Genomic DNA, 14,668 nt, shown 5'->3' with positions numbered 1-14,668 from the left:
ATTGTTGAAACCCCTAGTTTGTAACAGATTCTCCTCCACGATCGCCCCTCCTCGCTCTGTTCAGGTGGAGGGTCAGGAGGAGTATGAGGTTAACTCCATCATTGATTCTCGTATCTCTCGGGGGAGAGTACAATATTTGGTCGACTGGAAGGGATATGGTCCTGAGGAGAGAAGTTGGGTACCACAAGAGGATGTTCATGCTCCTCGCCTTCGCAGGGCGTTTCACTCACGCTTTCCGTCTCGTCCCGGTTCCTTCCGCCCGGTGGGCGTATCTGAGAGGGGGGGTACTGTCAGGGTACCTGAAGCCTCTACCTCTGAAAGAGGTAGAGACTTAGTAGTTTACTCCTCCAGCAGGTCGGCTTCCTCCATCCCTCTCGGCTCTCCTAGACACTCTCACGCCGGCCGCGAGGGATCCGTCTCATTTTATGACGTCACGCACGCTGCCCGACATCATGACGTCAGTCCGGACCGATCTGTCACTCAAGTGACTGGAAGCCACTCAGGACTCGTCGGAGGCGGGTATACTCACTGTAACCAAGGTATTTAAACCTGTTTCTCCCATTCACTCATTGCCCTGTCGTGATTCTAGCCTGTCTAGTCACACAGTGCTCTGGCGTTTTCAGTTATTCCTTTGGTTCCGACCCGGCTAGTTTGACTTACTCTGTTTCCCTCTGGTATCCTTGACCCGGCTTGTTCCTCGCTCACCTGTCCTCTCGTTCCCTCGACCTCGGCTTGTTTCTGACCATTCTCTTTACTCTCCGTACGTTAGTCCGGCCATTCTAAGGTCCGGTATACGTACCCTGTCCTGTTTGTACTTTGCGTGTTGGATCCCTGTCCCGATCCTGACAATTGGGGACCCACGAATACCTAAAGGGGCTTTGTATTGGCAATCCCTTTGCAGGCTGGGCAAGAGAAGATCTTGTGCTGCCTGGTATTCAAGAAGAATCTTCCCTCTCCATAATTTTGTATGCTTTATACAAAACAAGAAGTAAGAAGAAAGAGACTTGTTTTTGCACCATATCGGTATTCTTTTCCTTGCATCGTGCCCTTTATGTAATACACTAAATTCCTCAAGCCCAACAATTATATTAAGTAAACTGAGACTCCTTCCGTTGTTTTCAAGTAACCTTTTTCTTTCTAAAGTTCTCTCATAAAAGCTTTGCAGCTTTTATCAGCTGGTTCATTCCGTCTTCTGGTTCACTTTTATCTGACTCAAAGGTGGAGGTTAAATTACTGCACAAACAATTGTGTGTGTTCACAGGCCCACGATAAGCACGAGCATGGCAGGGAAATATGTCTAAATTGCTAATGTAATAGGTATTTTAATTGAAGATTTCTTTTTACCACGCTTTCCCATGCCTCTATCATGGGGCCTTACGTAGATACTCAGTGTGCTAATGAGTCAGGCTGGGTAAAGCCCTTAACTCCTTCTCTGCCCGAGAAGAGAGAGGAACCCAATGCAATACTCAACTGTTCTGATCCTAAACGTTAAAAAAATAAGAAATACAATAAAAAATGAACTACAAATAAAAACAAATTGTTGCCTATAAAAGAATAGTTCAAGAAGTGCCATCAAAGTTGTTAATGACTCTTCTTCCCCTTGACCTTGGAGCTGAGAAGCACAGTACGTGTGTGTGATATTGTTCCTCAGTCATTACATATTCTACCCAGCTATCGTACACAAAGTAACAAAGAGGTACATAGGAAATAACATAGATGGACAAGTATAACAATTCTAATGATAGACTAAGGTACTTGTTATACACCAAGACAGCAGTAAATGAAGTTTCAATAATATCATCTCTTAAGAATAAATTACATATTATTACCATTCTCAACTGTGCCTATCACATGTGTGTATCACATTATTATTATTATTATTATTGCCATTTATATAGCGCCAACAGATTCCGTAGCGCTTTATAATATCATGAGAGGAGGGCTTTAACTATAAATAGGAGAATTACAAGAAAACTTACAGGACCGATAGGTTGAAGAGGACCCTGCTCAAACGAGCTTACATCCACCATGTTTTCAGGGACACATATCATTTTGTCATATATCAATGAAAACGCATGAAAAGGTTTGCCCTGCAGTATGAATAATGCATTGCCGTATTACTTAATCTTACACACCTTCTTCTGAATTATACATACTACAGGGCAACCCTTTTCATGTGCTGCCCATCAATAGTTATTATAGACACATGATATGTGTCCCTGAAAACATAGTGGGTCTGGTAACCCTACCTATTGCGCCATATCTTATGTCTCCCATTATGTCTTAGTTTTCATGTATTTATTTGTGACCATGCACCTTTATTTTCTATATCGTCATCCTCCTTGTGTTTATATCCTTATTACCACCAGTGCAAATGTCCCGCCTTGTGTCTCTTTTTGCCTTGTGTCTATGTCCCGACGTGTCCATGTCCTCCTTATGTTCATGACCATGTCTTCTGTCCATGTCTCCCTATTGTGTTAATGTTACTCCTTGTTTTCTCCTTCTATCCATTCCCACCATGTATCTATGTCACCTTGGCTCTTTCTTGTATCCTTACCCCACCTTTTGTCTATGTTTCCCATATGTGTACATGTTCTCCACATCCATCTCTGATGTCCTCATCTCTGCCATGTGCCCATGTTTTTTAAAACAGCTGACTTAGAAAAAAATAATCAGAATGTTGTTACAGTATATAATAATATTGCATAAGCCTGCCACAAAGCCGATGTACCCCATTTTTGGCAGGTCCTATACTAGGAACCTATTGCCTGCTCTTATAAGATTAACCCATTTACTTGGGGAATCCACTCCTAAATATATTTACATATAAAAACAAGAGGGTTGCAATACCCACGGATCAATTGATCAGCCACAACACATGCCTAATATGGTGTAGGTCTCCTCTTGCTGCCAAAACAGCTCTGATGCAGTGGCGTACATACCAGGGTCGCAGGGGGCCCGGCCGCCCTGTGACCAGGTATGTACCCACTGTGGCCAGCCTCTTCTCCTGGCCCCCTGCGACCCCGAGGCTGGTCCTGGTGTGACCGGGCAGGCAGGCTGGCGGGTGCGCGAGGGAGCACTCTCCCTTGTGTGCTCCCTCTTCAGCTCCCTCGCGCACCGCACTGATACCCGCAGGACCGGCCGCCCAGTCTCTGAAACTGCTATGTTTCAGCTGCCGGGTTAAAACTAGAGGGACCTGGCACCCAGACCACTTCATTGAGCTGATGTGAACTGGGTGTCTGTAGTGGTCCTTTAAGTGTGTGTGCATTTGCGTGCACTGGCGTACATACCGCGGTCGAAGGGGTTGCAGCCCTGCAACCCCTGCGACCAGGTGCCTGCCGCCATGTGTTGCGGCCCCGACCCGAGCAGAGTAAGCGCGGGGGGGGGGGCACGGATCAATTTTCGCACCGGGGACCCATGGGTCTTGTGTACGCCACAGCTCTGATGCACCAAGGCATGGACTCCAGAAGACTTATGAATGTGTCCTGTGGTATCTGGCACCAAGACATTAGCAGCAAATCCTTTAAGTCCTGCAAGTTACAAGGTGGGGCCTCCATGGATCAGATTTGTTATTCCAGCACATCCCACAGATACTCACTCAGATTGAGATTTGAGGAATTTGGAGACCAACGCAACACCTTGAACTCTCTGTCATTTCCCTCAAGCCATTACTGAACAATTGTTGCAGTGTGGCAGGGTGCATTTTCCTGCTGAATGAGGCCACTGCCATCAAGGAACAACATTGCCATGAAGGGGTGTACGTAGTCTACAACAATCTCTAGGTTGGTGGTACGTGTCAAAGTAACATCCACATGAATCCCAGGACCCAAGGTTTCCTAGCAGAACATTTTTTTTTTTTACATTTTCTTAACAGATCATTTTGAATTGAGAATCCATGACATATAATAAAGATTTCAGATATCACTGAGCAATTTATATTATGTGCACAATGCTTTATGGGTGCCCTGTTTTAGAGTACACTTTTTGTGTTCACTTGTTATTTTACCTAAATTCCTAACATTGCTTTTAGTTTGTGTTGTTGGTATAGAAAAATATGTTGTACATATTGGAACGAGATTTAGAATGTTAGCATTAAGATTGTAGCAAAGATCTGCAGGGTCACTAGTAGACCATGTGTCAGTTTGGTCTGTAGCAACAGAAAAAAATCAGACTGGAAGATGATCCATTTCATCCCTCTGGGAAAGCAGCGAATGGAGAAACATAAGCCAACAAATTATTGGCATCGAATTCCTTACCCTAAAATCTTCCGTCATGGAACTTAAATTTATTTTCTATCACGGAGCAAATGCAGGCATTTGAGCTAAAACCACTAATTCAGCAAAGTCCTGATGTCACAAAATAGAGCTGGTGTAAAAAGAGATTTTCTACAAAGATAAGTGATACTTTTTTAAACAAGAGGATTTATACAGAGAAAGAAACAAGTTTGAAAATGCAAAAGAAATACACTGAGGAAACGCTTGCTCATAGTCAAATTGGCACAATGGGCATGGATTGTTAAAGGGACACTCCACTGCCCAAATACAAAATAAATGAAAATCGTTATTAAGTAGATAAACACCAAATAATATGTTGCATGCATTTAATTAGAGAACATTTATGACAAACTTACCATAATTTTCTTTTCCTGGCTATTTCTCATGGCCCCTGAATTGGAAGTGTTTTTCTAGAGCCCAGAATCCGAGACATTTCATATGATCGCAGTTTATAGGGATTTGTTAGTAGGCGTCCTACAGGTCTATTGAAGTCATCCAATCCCCTTTTTTGATGTTTTTTATAATGGTCTGTAGGGATTCCATTTTGAATGTTGTCACATCGAGCATGGAATTCACTCCTTTTGAGTTGAGAATCAGATGCCACTTTCCTGGTGGTTTTGGAGCCCAAAACACTGTGGAATAAATGCCTTTGAACCACTCTGTCTTTGGAACTACTTTTATTACCCCTTGTTCCTGAAGAGTAGAGATGCATTTCCTCATGGCTCTTTGTTTGGTGCCTGACAACACCCTTGACTTCCTGGAGAGAGTGGATCTCTGTAACCTTCTTTTAAGATAGAACTGACCCAGATGTCTGTGATATTTGCGGCCCAAACAGGGTAAAATAATCTTAGTCTTCCCCCCACAGTCCCTGAAAAGGCCTGAAGACCTTTAGAAGTTCTTCCCAGATGTACTAGAACCTCTCCCTCTGGAGGCTTTATTCGCCTGGGAGAAGACTGGGAGAAGCTTCTCCAAGAGGAATTTCTCGAATATTCCCTTCCTGGATTATAGCTTCTGCTATCCCGCAAAGAACCGATCCTTGAAACGATTTTACAATTTTCCATCGGTTCTCTATGGTAGGCCATGGAGTCAATGGGGAGCGTAGTTTTATTAGCCTTATTAATAATATGGCTGAGTAAGGATAAATCCTCTAAACCTTATTCTTTAAGGTGGGTTTCCTTTCAAGTTTGTTCCATTCTTGAAGGATCGTATCCTTAATAGAAGAATGCACTGGAAATTTTGGTCTATTTGGATTCAGATCCTCAAAGAACTGGTCAGCCTCTATCAACCCTGGCTTCTCTTCCGTGAGGCTAATAGCGTCTCTGATAAGGGTAATCAGCCTATCAGTAGACTTAAAGTCTAAAGACCCGGAGGTATATTCAACTTCCTCCTCACAATCATCTGAGACCTCACACATATGGGTCTTCTTCAGCGCATGAAGACTGAGGTTATACTCTGCATCTTTTATAAGGACCACTTTTATCCATGGCAGACTTAAAGGTCTGCATTGCTTTAAAATATAGGTGTCTCACTCAATTAATCTGCCTCATGCAGAGGGACTGTAAAAATATCAACCCTTCACCTACATGGTATGTGAGTCTACATGGTTTAATGTATGCAGGAATCTTGAATAGTATGTGGTGATGGAGGGGATAGGAGGTGCTCTAGGTAAACATTAGGGGGGTGTAATTTGCGCTACCAAAATGGCAACACAGTCTTACAAAAACTCACAATTTTAACTTGCTTTTGCCTCCCCTATTGTATATTAGAACTATGTATTTGTGTTTAACCAGTTTTATCTTCTAAATTTGTATGGAAATTTCATACAGTATACAAATAGAATATGTGTGATAACGTATATCCCCAAATATTTTTTACATATTTATTGCTTAAAAATAAAATAAAATGTTTAAGAAACTCTGAACCACAACCCATACAAAATATTATTAAATAAGGCTTTTATTGGCCCACAATAACTTTATGCGATGAGATGAAATACAATTTATATATAGGGGCAGTAAATATCTTGCCTGTGAAAACCCAGGAAAAGCAGAACATTTTGTATGGATTAAATAGCGTAGCTTTAAATTAGTAACACAATGTAACACTGTGCTCCAGTGTGGTCTAGGAATGTAAAACTTAAGGATATACCAGTATACATACTTTACAAAATGCTTCACAATCACAGTATATTGAATTACTGTACTTTAACCATTTTAAACATTCTGTGCTGTAATTTCAACATTAGTTCTGCCAAATTTAAGCTTGTAATGGCTTAAAAACGCAGAAGTACTCACTTAAAAGAGGGGAAAAAAACATGTTAGGTTCTCTCACACATTGATTGGTTTAAAAAGAAAAGATCCCAAGCTTGATTAATCACAAATAAAGGTGTTCGTATAAGGAGGAAGATAACATTTGGCCTCCTGTGTATTTCATTGATGAAGAAGATAGGGAACAATGTCTCAAAACAGTGGGTCTCGTGTATTAATAAAATGTGTGGCCATTCAAAAGCATTTTAGTCTATGCGAGCAGCATCAAGCAATGTAAATGAAAATAATATTTACTCATACTGTCAATAAAATAGCTGGTTATTGTATTTAAATCCCAGCACATATTCACTAATATATCATAAGCAAAATAGCATTTTCAAACACATAGCATATGTATTTATGGTATATGGGAGATATAACCCATCACAGGGCTATGTCTAACTTACAATACCTTGAGCAAGTTTTTTTTTTGGAGATGTATTCTGTTTGTGCATTTACTCATTATCCACAGAATACACTACATTTTTTTTTTTTTTTGTTTCTTAGTTTTTTCTTGTCTCTGAGATTTTTATCTGTTAGCTTTGATTGCAACAGTTAAAGGACCACTATAGTGCCAGGAAAACATACTCGTTTTCCTGGCACTATAGTACCCTCCGGGTCCCACTCCCTTGGCGCTGAGGGTGGAGGAAGGGGTTAATCCCTTACGTTTTTCCAGTGCCGGGGTCCCTCGGCGCTGGGACTCTCCTCCCTCTTCTTCCGTCATCAGCTGAATGCGCATGCGCGACAAGAGCCACGCGCACATTCAGCCAGTCTATAGGAAAGCATTATCAATGCTTTCCTATGGACACTGGCGTCTTCTCACTGTGAAAATCACAGTGAGAAGCGCGGAAGTGCCTCTAGCGGCTGTCAATGAGAAAGCCACTAGAGGCTGGATTAACCCTATTATAAACATAGCAGTTTCATTGAGCTGAAGTGGTCTGGGTGCCTATAGTGGTCCTTTAAACGTTGTCAAGCGCAAGTGTGTCATATATATATATGTGTTTTGTTTTGTGTACAATTACCTTGTATTGCTCTGTTTAAAAGTGATGTTATCTGAGCAGCCAATTGTTAGGAATATGTATTAAACTGAGAACTGTAGGGCATTGCAACTGTTTAGTCCGAAGTAGCAAAACTAGGGAAAAATTTCCAAATCAGCTATCAGCTATAAAATCTTGGCTATTTCATCCAACAAATGTTAAATCCCAGTCTGTGGTTACAAATCATAGTGTTTAAGCTCTGAACATGAAAACATTGCATAATGTTAATAATAAAATAATACACTTTCGATATTATTCCGATTTCAAAAAACGTTATGATTAAACAATGTGCGTTCAAGAACTTTATTTTGTGGGATCGATATGTATTGCAGTATACATTTCTCGTGCAATTGATTTAAGCTTTTAAATTATTGACATTCTTCAACAATTTACAAAAAAGGTTTCTTCTTTTCTTAGACCGCCTTGTTTAAATAAACACTGCGGAGAACTGAATGAAACTACACAAATCTACCCATACAATTCATAATTGTAGTTTAATGGAGGCAATTTAAGTCCTGCTTTTATCCCTGCTGGGATGTTTACCATAACAGTTTGAAATTTCTCTGTCTTGACAACATTGATGGCCTCTTCTAACCCGTTCATGATAAATGTCACCAGACTAAAATAGTACATAAGTCGCTTTGACAAATCTCCTATGACTTCCCATCAAGCAAAGAATACAGTTTAGTCTAATCCGTTAAGATGAGAAAGAAATAGCGTAATTTATAAATAGCGTTTTTTTTCCCCTATATCTACAAATGCAACTCTTCATTTCTGAAGCAAACGGTTACTTCTGTGTCGCCCAGGGATTATTTCCGCTATCTGTAGCTGAGAGGTTTTGCTGTTGACAGTCGTGTTAGAATGACCTCGGAGGACTCCCCTTACGTTCTTTGAGATGCTTTGAAGTCTGATTCCTCTCAAAAGGGTCTGATTTCTACCATATACAATCACATTTGTACTTCAACAGTGGAGTGGGGCAAATTGAGAGACTTTGACTTATGGGAGGCAGACTTCCAATAGGTCTTGGAGTGGGGTGCGGATTGGGAGGAGATCTGGTCGCCCGCATCAGGGGTATCTGTGTGTGCCACTATACAAGAACAATACGTTCAAGTGGAATTCACACCTCGTCAAATTGTTCCCCATGAGAAAGACTGCCTCTGAATTATGTTGAAGAGGTTGCAGTGATTAAGGCACATATATTTACATATGGTGACTCAATTCTGGGAAAGCATTACAGACATTATAGCAAATATTTTCCATAGACCAATAGGGCTTGAACCATGTTCCTATTGTCTAAGCCCATCAGGCCTCCTTCACCAAACTGAAACTATTTAACAATATTACCTTGGCTGCTCAAAGAGTTTTCACTCTGGGTTAGTTGCAGGTTGATTTCCTTTTATGGAGTCTGTCACTCGCACATTATAGATAAGCTCACATCTCCGGAACACTATAAGAACTTCGAGAAAGGTATGGCAGCCTTATGACGGCTTGCTTGGGGAGAGGGGAACGTCATTTCCCCAACCTCGTACCCTACTAATCCGTTTTTTCTAGCTGTCTTTGTCTTTTCTAGAAAAGACTAAAAAGTATAAACAGGTGCTTCAGTTCTTATTTTTGTGGATAAAGTGCAAATATTTAATTGACTATTTAATGTGTGCAATTTGTTGTATGTTACACGACTGGTTACACTTATTATTTTTGATTAGCACTTTATGTAACACAAAGCTAATATTGTATGCACAAGCACTTTAGTTCAAGGAGAATTTTTGATACACTTGAAAAAAGTTTTTTTAATTGAAGCGCTACACTATTTTAACCTTTTTTTTTTCTTTTCTCACTATCTCTTACCTATTTCTTGTTACTTAAATGGGTGTGTAACCTTTGCTGCATTGGAAAATATCATTGGAGCCGGGTACATAATCATTCTGATGTATTATGCAATGCAACTATGCATGATCTGTTACTGTTACGGTATAATGTAGTCATCTTATGCAAGACAGTGTTTACTGTATCATCTCTTAACACACATATCATCACATTTGTATGTCTGGATAATATATAGGTAGCTCAGTTGGTTAGTACACTAACTCTCATACTTGTTCAAACCTTTGTCTTTCTGCAACCCCTTATGTGTATCTTCTGAATCTCCCTGTGTGTCTCCTAATCTCATCTTTCTCCCTTGTATGTCTCTTAACCCTCCCTATCATTTTGTGTGTCTCTTACCCCTCCTGCCCATACCCCTTGTGTATCTCTTAACCTATTCCCCTTACTCCTTGTGGATCTCTCAAAGGGATACTGTAGTGCCAGGAATACAAAGCTGTATTCCTAGATCTACCAATCCCTCTCCCCCCCCCCCCCTCCGGGTAAATAAAGGGTTAAAAACCCTGTATTAACTTACCATATCCCAGCGCCGATGTCCTTCGGGAATGCGTTGAAGCTCCGCCCCCTCTGACATCCTGCAACGAGCGTGGTTTAATGAGCATGCGCGGCTTTAGATCTCCCCATCGGAAAGCATTGAATCAATGTTTTATTATGGAGAAAAACCTGACTCTGGAGGTCCTCATGCAGAGCGTGAGGAGGACGTCCAGCGTCAGATAACGGACCAAAAGTCCGTTATGATTCCGAAAGCACCCACAGTGGCTGTCTGATAAACAGCCACAGAGGGCAGACTTAGAGCTTCAATGTAAACATTCTCTGGGACATTGCAGCACTAGGTTCAAAAGGTTCAATGAGCTGAAGTGTTCCGGGTGCCTACAGTGTTCCTTTAACCCGATCTTCTTATCCTTTGTGTCTCTAACCCCTCAGCCCACTTGCCCCTTGTTTGGAAGCATTCTTAAATTTAGGTAGATTACCTATTTTACATATGTTGCCCATAAATCTGCAAGGCTCTTGTCAATTCACACCCATTATTTATTTTGTGCAAAAATATCTGTGGTCAAAGTGTAAAACTTCCCAGAAATATTGATGTCAAATTTTTGCACTAACTTTTAAAATTCAGGCCAGTTCCAGAAGAACTAAATGGAAGACTTTTTTCAAATTGATTAAAAACTCATTTCATGTCACAGTTTAGAGACACTCGCCAAAAAAAAAAAAAAAAAATACAAATCTAAAACAACCCTACAGCATTTTTTACAAACAGTAACATTTCTTTCCCATAGCTAAATGCTTAGTTTTGTGATAGTAAAAAAATAATAAAAGTGAGAATAGTTTACTGGTTACAAGTGTGACTGTAGCATAGCAATTTATTTAATCCCACAGAGCTGAAGTGAGACCTTTGATCGTTTTTTATTAGTCTCTCACGAAACAAAAATGGTGGTATAGTGAAACTAAATCCTAAAGGGTATTTACCTCCTGTTGTATTGTCATTTAACAATAAAGCGATTCATGATGTAACAAAGCGCACAAAATGGACAATAAGAAATAATCACTACTTTTTTTTTGCATTTGGTAATAGTAGCAATTTAATAATCGAATAGCAAGTAATTTATTAAATTAATATCTCAGCAAATATATAAAAATATATCTATTTTTGCAAATTTATAATACAATATATTGTGTACTTTTAGCACTCTGTTTTGTGCAGTTGATATTTAACACTTGCATTTTAATTCACTGTTTGGCACAGTGTATATATATGTGTATTCACTATAACTATTCACTATTGATTCACACAGTGTTCTTTGTTATTATTATTGTACCTGTTTGGTATATGTATATTAAATTCATCTCTGTGAACCCCTTCTACAGACCAAACATAGCCTCCTTCTCTGCGTTTGATGGTGCCAATAGAGCCATATGTTATCACTATGAAATGGTTGTGGAGGTTTGGAGTGGTCAACACAAAATATATCACAACGGTCAGAGACTTTGAGGAAGTCAGATTTCCTTATTATGACATCACATTTTATATATATATATATATATATCACCAAGTTTATTTTTTTTGTTTTTTTTTAAACTCTGGAAAACAGTTTGTTAAAACAAATAGAGGGACTCCACCCTTATACTGCTTGGCATGTCCCTTTGAGAGCAAACTATGGCCCAAGGAGGTGATGTACTTAACCATTTTAAACAGGTAATTGGAAATGGGGAAAATTCCCTCCTATGTCCATTTTTTTTATATAGTGGATGGGTGCCACTATAATATTCATACATTTAAATTATTGTACAGGGTACTTGCAACTTGAAAGTTTGTCAACTAACAATACATATGTACTAATAAATGCAGCCATGACGTGCCCAAGAGGATATGGAATTTATGTACTTCCAGAGCAAAATAAATGTATTAATTATGTGTTATCGTTTCATTAATTTAGCAGTGCAAGAACAATAAATCCATATACTGTCAGGAAGCACTTCAAGGCCGACCCTGTAGCAGCCCTGTATTGTCCAAATACGGTGATCAGGCAGGCTGATGTGGAAGGATGGCACCACCATACAGATCGGGACACATAGTGAAAATAATCTATTTTAAAACTTCCATTTTTGGAAAAAAATTATCTGGCAAACTCAAATGTAGTTTATGTTAATTCATATGGAAGGGTCACACCTGCTGGCACTCAAGGGGTTAATACCAGTGATACATAGGAAGTAAGTCAGTAAGTGTTCTGTTCTATCAACTGTTGATACAAAGCAGCGAGCCTAGCTTTCATTATCGCGGTACAGTGTTTTTTTTTTACACCCTGCTCCAGAATGCTTTCTTAATTGATCTTTTTATTCTTTTTTCCAAACATTTTCTCTCTTAGGCCCATGGGAATTTTAATCCGTTAAAAGCTACCCTTCTTTCATATTACCAAATTTCTAGTTAAATATTTAGGACTTTTTTTTCCTCCTTCCCTTTCTCCTTATGGAGTAATCACTACCACAAATGGAAAGTACGTAGAGAGACATAATAGAAAACTGGACGAAAAATAGAAAATGATCAGTCCTATGGATCTGGGTGTGTGGAACATTCCTGTCTATAACAAACACACCAACAGTTTCTTTCCATTCAAGACTTGTCAGGTATCAACAGTGGAATTTTCACAACATAATCCAGGGATTCCACAGCTTTACTATCCTTTGAGGGATAATGTTACATGTCTCTGACACAACAATAAACTGGTTACTTAAAAAGGTATGGATAAAAAACAAATCGCAAAAAGGAAAAAAAAGAGATTGACTCGCCAGAATGTTGGTAATCCACAGAGAAGCCTGGTTTTAACCTCCTGCTGCAAACAAGTTTACTGAAATTCTGTTTCTAGACAAAATAATGTGTATACCAATAAAATACATCAAAGGTGTTGAATAGTTTGTATTTTGGCATTGTTATTATATAGACGCTGCATACGTGAAATGTGTGTTACGTCCTAGAAGGCCACCGAGGGTATTGTAAACGCTGCAAGTCAAGTTCCTTGTGCATTAGAGTGGATCCTGAAAAGTCCTTAAAAAGTCATATAAATGGATCACGTATATAATACTTCATGGCTAACCTCAATGGATCCTTGAAAGTTAATGATCTATTTTACATGTTTGCTGCCAGGGCTTTTTATTGTATCAAAATACAGAGAATTCATGTGCAAGAAACAAATCCTCTATACTCACTAAAGTGGGAATTGTCAGGAATTCATATAGAACTTCAAATTTAAAGGGACACTATAGTAAACCAGACCACGTCATCTCGTTGACGTGGTCTGGATGAAGTGTCCCTGTCCTTTTAACCCTGCAATGTAAAATATCGCAGTTTTTTAGGAACTGCAGTGTTTACATTGTACTGTTAAGTCCACCTCTAGTGGGTGTGGGTATGACACTAGATTTGCTTCCACTACACTGACCGGTCACGTGACATGGAAACCCATAGGAATGGATTAAATAGAATATTTCTCTAAGGGTAAGCTTGGATGCACGCGCCGCACTCGCTGTGCATTCACATCAGGTCTATAAGGAGCATTAGAATGGACCATTGCAGAGGAGGCCATCACTCCTCCATGAGCAGCGGGAGGTAGAGAAGTAAGGAGTGCAGAGGGAGCCTGGGAAAGTATGTAAATCAGTTTTTTTTTCTTTTTTTAGTTTTTATTGAAAATGGGGGGAGGGGCTAGGTAGAGCTAGGGACACTAACACTATAGAGATAAGAGTACAGGCAGAGCCAGAGTGGGGAAAGAGTTCAGCCAGGGAATTTTCTAATCAGAGAGGCCCACTGGTAGGGAGTAGAGCTAGAGAGGGGGCATGTTGTGTCATCTCCAATGACAAGCACATCCCTCCAAAGTGAGCATGTTAGTTCAATGCTCTTCCAGGGCAGCCCATGGGAAAATACCCTGTGTAATGTGCAGTGCCATTTTTGCTTGTGACTTGTCCCTGGTGTCTCCTTAAGTGGGATACCAGAGGGCAAAAAGGCCAGGAGACAGTACTGTGCATGTGTTTGGTGGCTAATTGTGGTATTGTGTATTGTTTTGTGTAAATAAGTTGGTTGCAGTTGTGTTGTTTTGCTAGGGGCTGTAGTGTGTGTGTCTATTGGATATAGAGAGTGAGAGACTGTATTGGTGCTGTAGAGTGTGTAGGAGGATGTAACGAGTGTGTGCATAGTGGCTGTAGTGTACGAGAATGTAGTGAGTGTGTAGGGGATCTAGTGTGTGCATAGGGTATGCATAGTGTGTATATGACATGTACTGTGTTTGTAAGAGATGTACTGTGTATGTCAGGGATTCACTTTGTGTGTCAGGAATGTGTTTGTCAAGAATATAGGAAAGTTTTGTATTTGTTAGTAATGCACTATATGTGTCAGGGTTGTTGTGTGTTGTTGATGTAGTGTGTCTGTAGGGCATCCAATGTTTGTGAGGGGTGCAGTGTGTGTGAATGTGTTGGGACCTGTATTATGTGTGTTGGGAGGGGGGGGGGATGAGTGGGGAGCATATGCATAACTAAATATATATAATATGTATTAATATATTTTTAGAATTAATTGTAAATTGACAAATACATTTCATATTCCCCCCTCTATTCTTCTTACCTTTGTGCAGGGAGGGGGGACAATAAGAGCCCTGGTGGTCCGGTGGTGTCTGTAGACATGCACCACTGC

The sequence above is a fragment of the Pelobates fuscus genome, chromosome 2 (genome assembly GCF_036172605.1).
Source record: "Pelobates fuscus isolate aPelFus1 chromosome 2, aPelFus1.pri, whole genome shotgun sequence".
NCBI classification, from domain to species: domain Eukaryota; kingdom Metazoa; phylum Chordata; class Amphibia; order Anura; family Pelobatidae; genus Pelobates; species Pelobates fuscus.
The sequence above is the reverse complement of the archived record's forward strand: the minus strand, read 5'-3'. Positions refer to the sequence as shown.